The sequence below is a fragment of the Azolla caroliniana genome, unplaced genomic scaffold, assembly GCF_043228905.1.
Source record: "Azolla caroliniana isolate FFs.n. ecotype wild unplaced genomic scaffold, voAzoCaro1.0.p SCAF_14, whole genome shotgun sequence".
NCBI lineage: Eukaryota > Viridiplantae > Streptophyta > Polypodiopsida > Salviniales > Salviniaceae > Azolla > Azolla caroliniana.
Genome location: NW_028230449.1, coordinates 6,550,507 through 6,556,829, shown reverse-complemented (window position 1 = coordinate 6,556,829; position 6,323 = coordinate 6,550,507). Strand labels below are relative to the sequence as shown.

The 6,323-nt window shown below is 38.0% G+C and overlaps 1 long non-coding RNA gene across 1 annotated transcript; it reads left to right on the top strand.

Annotated features, from left to right (window-relative positions):
• Positions 1-5,115: 5,115 nt before the first annotated feature.
• LOC147855369 (uncharacterized) lies at positions 5,116-5,781 on the top strand. The gene is made up of 3 exons (XR_015530864.1): positions 5,116-5,259; positions 5,351-5,412; positions 5,518-5,781. It is a non-coding gene; the product is annotated as an uncharacterized LOC147855369 (long non-coding RNA).
• The last annotated feature ends 542 nt before the right edge of the window (positions 5,782-6,323 follow it).

Here is a 6,323-nt window from a genome sequence, read left to right as displayed (position 1 = left end):
TGTATCAGTTACATATTAAATTATATTTTTTTCCCTTTCTGATAACTGTCTGTAACTTTGGTGCATGTTCATCTTTCCCAAAAATCGCATAGGGTGAAGTCGTTGGAGTTCCAAACAAGGATGTCTCGAAGATCGGGGTGTAGCAGCAGGTGTGTTTCTGATTGACAGAATTTTGTAGTACGGTTTATTTCTGCCTTTAGTGATGATTAGGGTTTGTGTTTCCCTTAAGTTGTTTAGGGTTTCTGATTACAAATTTCAGATTACAAGTTTATGGTTACAAATTTCTAATTACAAATTTTTGATTTTCATGACAAATTCTGATTAGGGTTTCTGATTTTTTAAGTGGTTGATTTCTGATACATGTTGAAAAGGACAGATTACAAATTTCAGATTACTGTCTCAAAGTGTTGTAAATTTGCACCAAATTCACATTAAAAATTCTGTTTTTGCACCAGTTCTGATTACTGATATTCTATTTCAGGTGGCTCGTTCCTCCCTATCCTAGAGTGCTAAACTTCGCAAAATTTTGCGAGACAAAGGAGGACTTTCACAACATATATGGTCTGTCGCTAGAGGGTATTGATTAGTGATGTAGATTGGATGTTAGTATATTAAGTGCATAGAGTGAAAGGCAAGGTCAAGCTCAAGCATGTACGACTGGACCTGTACGACGACTGCATGAGACTGCACCAAAAAGTACATCAAGAGATCCTGGTCAACAATGAGTTGTCCGTTTCATTTGCCAGAGCTTTTGCATACGAGTATTGCAAAACAACGAAGGAATCTTGTGACCCTGAAATGTACAAGGTAGCTTGGGCAATTTATGGTGAGGCATCGGTAGAAAGATGTCGGAAGATGGGAGCTTGCAACAAAAAATGGCAAGATTTTGGAGCATGGCAGTTGATGATGCAACTGCCGACTCCCAACAAACCCACAAGTATACGCCACACCGACACACAATGAAAGCCAATGTCAATGATACAAATGAGACATTGATTAGCTATATGCTAAAAAATGTCCATGAAGCCTGTGAGACATTGGAGTTTTTTAAGCCTGATTTAGAGAAAGCAACATTGGCTGCTGCGATGGAGAGTAAAGTCACTTTGGCAGTTACAACAATCAGAAATAAGATTTAGGTACTTATTGTTTTGCTAGTATGTAATATGTTATAAATAACTTGTACATGAAAATGTGCTACTGAGCCATTATCTGGAACAGGTTGCTCAACATGAGCTTCAAATTGAGGGGTCGATGGATCCCTAGCGGAAAATTCAACTGCAGACAGAGATCTAAGTTCTTCCCATGAACCTGGACCTTCTAGGTGTAAATACTGTCGCATATTTACAATTTAGACAAGCTACAAGTGTTAGGATTTTGACACGGGGCACAAGATTATGGCAAACAGGAATGATGGAACAACTTGGAATGCAAATCAGAAATTCGATTAACAAAAAACAAGCTGGTAATACAACTGAGAGAGATGGCTAAAGGATGCAAGGATGCAGAGCACACCAAACAGGTTCCCCAACTTCCTCTTTATATAGCAGAGGAAGTGGAGGGAAAAAAAAGGTAAGCTTTTGAAATACAAAAACCGAAATAAACCTAATAAGAAAACTGAAATACAACTAATGTGAAATTGTTTCCTTTTACTAATAATAACTTGGGGTGTGGGGTTATATTTAGTAATTAACTAAGTAGTTGCCTACTGACATCTAATTAGTTAATTATAACTTCTAACACTCCCCCTTAACACCGACACCACACTTGAGGCCAATGTTTTGACAACATGACCAGTGTTTGAGAGAAGGGACTGGTTTTGTCAAAAAATCAGCCCACATGGTAAAAGTGGGAGTATAACCAATCTGCAAGACGCCATCTTCAAATAATTCACATAAGAAATGATATCGAGCCCGAATATGGTTATTTTGATCAGTGATTTTAGGATTCCGTGAAATCTTGATGCATGATTGGTTATCACACCAAAGTCGAAATTCGGTTATGTGATTGATGTCGAGTTCCAAAAAAATTTACTGTAGCCAAAGTCCCTCCTTAGCCACCAAAGTAGCTGCAATATATTCTGCTCAGGTGGAGGATAGTGCCACGGTAGCTTGTTTGTTGGTCCTCCATGTAATGGCACCACCAGCAAAAGTGAAAACAACACCAGATGTAGACCGAGATGTGTCCCTGTCACCTCCCCAATCCGCATCTGTCCAACCTTGAAGGAACACCATGTCTCGTTTAGAGGAGGGAGATAAGGCTTTATAGGTTAGTGTCATATCTCTTGAATATTTCAAGTAGCGGAGGACACGTTTCAAAGCTTCCCAATGACGAAGGCCAGGGTTCTCCATAAACCTAGATAAGAATCCCATAGAATAGGATAGGTCTGGCCGAGTGCAGCTCACCAAGTATCTTAAATTTCCTAGAATATGGTGGTAGGGTATACTTTGCATGAAGGATTCTTCTTCATTTGTAGAGGGAGAGTCAGAGGTGGAGAGATGACAGGGGACTGTGAGAGGAGTGACAACTGGAGAACAAGTCATCATATCATATTTATGCAAGATGTTGTCAACTAGTTTGCATTGAGATACTGATAGAGTGCCAAGACTTCAATTCCGGTTGACCTCCAGTCCAAGGAAATATTCTAGCTCACCAAGATGTTTGGTGGGAAAAGTTTGTTGTAAGTTGTTGAAAAATTGAAGAATGTCGGCCTTAGAGGTGCCAACAATAGGAAGGTCATCCACATAGACACCCAAAAGAAGAAAATTGCGATCTTTCTTTCGAACATACAAAGTTGGCTCGGACTGTAATTGAACAAAACTATTTGTGAGAAGAAATCTATGAAGTTTTGCATACCATTGCCTGGGAGACTACTTTAAACCATATAATGGTTTATGTAATTTGCAGACATAGTTGGGATTTGATTCATCCTTCAAGAGTTGTGGTTGCTCCATGTGCATTTCTTCCTTCAAATCTCCATGTAAGAAAGTTGTCTCAATATCAACATGATGCAATTCTAAATTTAAGTAGGCATTGATTGTGAAAATAAGACGGAGAGAGGTGAGTTTGAGTGTAGGAGAAAAAGTCTCATGATAATCCACACCGGGAATTTGAGTGAAACCCCTTGCAACAAGTCATGCCTTAAAGCGAATATTCCCATGGGCATCATATTTCTTTGTAAACAACCACTTACAACTTACCACATTTGAGTTAGGTGGCTTTTGGACAACTGTCCATGTGTGATTCTTGTATAGTGCATCAGCCTCAACTTGTACTGCCTCCAACCATTTGTCTTTGTTTGGTCTTTGTAGAACATGTCTCAATGTAAGTATAGGAACAAATGCAACCGTATCATCTGCAACATATGAATGTAATGCAGAAACATCTGAATCTACAATAGATACGAAGCAGTTCTCAATCATATTTGTAGCATCATAGATTTCGTGTAGAGACCGACTTTTCCCTTTCTTTGTCCGATCTTGTGTTGATGTTTCTGTTGTAGTAGATATCGATCGTGAGCAAGGTGGTGAGTTTGCTCGAACATGTGCTGCTTGCTTCCCAAGTATGAATCCCTTCCCATATGGTCTTGTACTCGTTTTGATTCTTTGAGCATCCTTAATTGTTGTATCTCCTTCAACAACATTAAGTTGTAATTCTTGTATAGATGCTCCACCATCCATATGTAAGGTTCCGGATGATGATTTACCTTCATCAAATAACCAGTTTTCATCAAATTTAACAGATCTACTATATACCACCTTACCAGTCTGTGAGTTGTAGATTTTGTATGCTTTCATGCCATTGGAGTCACCATATCCAATCAATCTTCCTTTGAAACACCGATCATCTAGTTTGGATCTGTGGTGCTCATGGACATACACATAGGCAATTGCACCAAATACTTTAAGATGAGAAACATTAGGTGGATAGCCATACCATAATGTAAAAGGGATTGTTGTTTTGCAGGTAGCAAGCAGTGGAGATTGCCTCCTCCCAAAAATGTTGCTCCATGTGGCCAGTTTTCAGCATGCAGCGGGCAACATTAAGCAAGGTTCTATTTTTCCTTTCTGCCACACCATTTTCTTGTGGTGTGTACGGGACCATTTTCTGGTGAAGTATACCATTTTCTTGACAAAACTTTTCCCATTCATGAGAGATATATTCCCCTCCATTGTCGCTGCGAAGTATCTTGATGTTTGTTTTTCTACATATTTTTTATACTTGCAGAATGCTGCAAATGCTTGATTTTTTTTCTTAATAAAGCTTACAACTGTGAATTTGGTAGTATGATCTATGAACGAAATGAAATACCTTGCACCTGATAAGGATGGTATCGGGAATGGTCCACACAGATCTGTATGGACGAGTTGAAGTAGACGCTCTGTCGTTGTACAACTGTCTGTAAATGGTTGGTGTGTCATTTTTCCAAATAGACAGCTTTCACACATGAAATCTGAATTGAAGATTTTGGATGGCAACCCTTGAACTCTTTTTTGTTGTTGACATTGTTGTAGTGCTTGATAGTGTACATGCCCAAGCCAGCAATGCCATAATTGAGTTAGTGAAGATCTTTTCTTGTGATTTTGCAGAACTACTGAGAATGCATTTGGAGGATGACTCTATATTGGATATAAGTGCTTCTCCTTGGGACACACCAACTGTGTACTTGTGTTTCCATTTTTGAAAAATAGAATTGCTTTCTCTTTATAGAATTGTATTATTAGTCCGTCTACAGTTGCTTGTCCAACTGATAACAGGTGCTTAGCTAGTCCTGGTACATAATAGACATTTGGGACTGTAATCTCGTGATTATCTGACAATCTGAGTTGAATGCTTCCTTTGCCGATTGTTGTTTTCCATCCGTTGTCTCCAAAAGTAACTGATAGTGGATTGGATAGAACCTGATAGAAATTTAACCAGTCCTTCTGATATGTGAGGTGATGTGTAGCTCTAGTGTCTAGGTACCATGTATCATGTTAGGTTTTTGTCTCTTCTACAGTGACATGATATGCTTGCAAAATATTGTCATCTTCTGGTATTTCATCCGAATCTCCCCCAAATTCTATGTATTCTTCTGACTTCGAGTTTGATTTTTCTTCTAATGTTGCATTATTTGCTTGTGATTGTCTTTTGTTTTCCACAACTTGCTTTAATCGACACACCTTTTTTGTATGCCCTTCTTTCTTACAATATCTGCAAATAAATTTGAAACCACCATTAGACTGTTTTGTTGAAGCTTTCCAAGCATCATTTACCTTGCTGGTACTCGTTATTTCTGCACTTCTATAAGCATCTGATTTAGCTCTATATCTATTATTATAAGGTGATTTTTGTGTTTTGCTAAATGATGCAGTCATTGCCAGAGACAGAGTGGATTCTTTTAATTGCCCCCGAAGTTTTTCATGGCGGATCTTGGTAATCAAATCAGACAAAGAATTACCTTGGCTATTCATGGTGACAAACATACTCTAGGATTTTGGAAATTTACTCAATAACAGCCCAATCTTCATTTCTTCTGAGATTTCATTTCCCGCAGTGGTGGCTTCTTCGAGATATGTCTCCCAAGTATCCAAGAAGGTAAGAACATCTTCTTCTTCCTGCAAAACACACATGTGAAACAGGGTAGCAAGAGTATGGATTCTAGTACTACCATCTTGTGGTTCAAACATTTGCTTTAGTTTGGACCACATTTCTGCTGCAGTTGTGAGTTTTTGAATGGCATCAACTTGCTTGTCTTCTACATGTAGCAGTATTTCGAGCTTTGCCCTTTTGTCTTTGTTTTTCCAATCTTTCCATGCTTCTGATTGTGTATTTTTCGGTGCTTGACAGGTTCCGGTAGCGACTTCAAGTAGCTCCTCTAGATCAAGTAGTAGCTCCATCCTTGGTTTCCAAATTCTGTAGTTCTTTGTGGTAAGTTTATCTACCGATTATTTCCTTGTTTGAGTGGAGCTTGCCATAATGCTGATGTGGTTGTCTTTTGCTATGTATATATATATTTATATATATATTTGAACAACAAAAATAGAGTATGGAGCAAGTGATATATTTCTAGGCATAGATTGACCCATGCGTAATATACGTGGTATTCGACATCCGCAATATTCGCGATATTTGAGAATATAAATCGGCCCCAAGAATATTATAAAACCATTCGTTTACATATACATGTACACACATAAATATATGATATATATACATATACATACATACATACATACATATATGATATATACATATAAATATACACACATACATATATGATATATACATATACATATACACACATACATATATGCGTATACACACACATTATCACTCATATATGT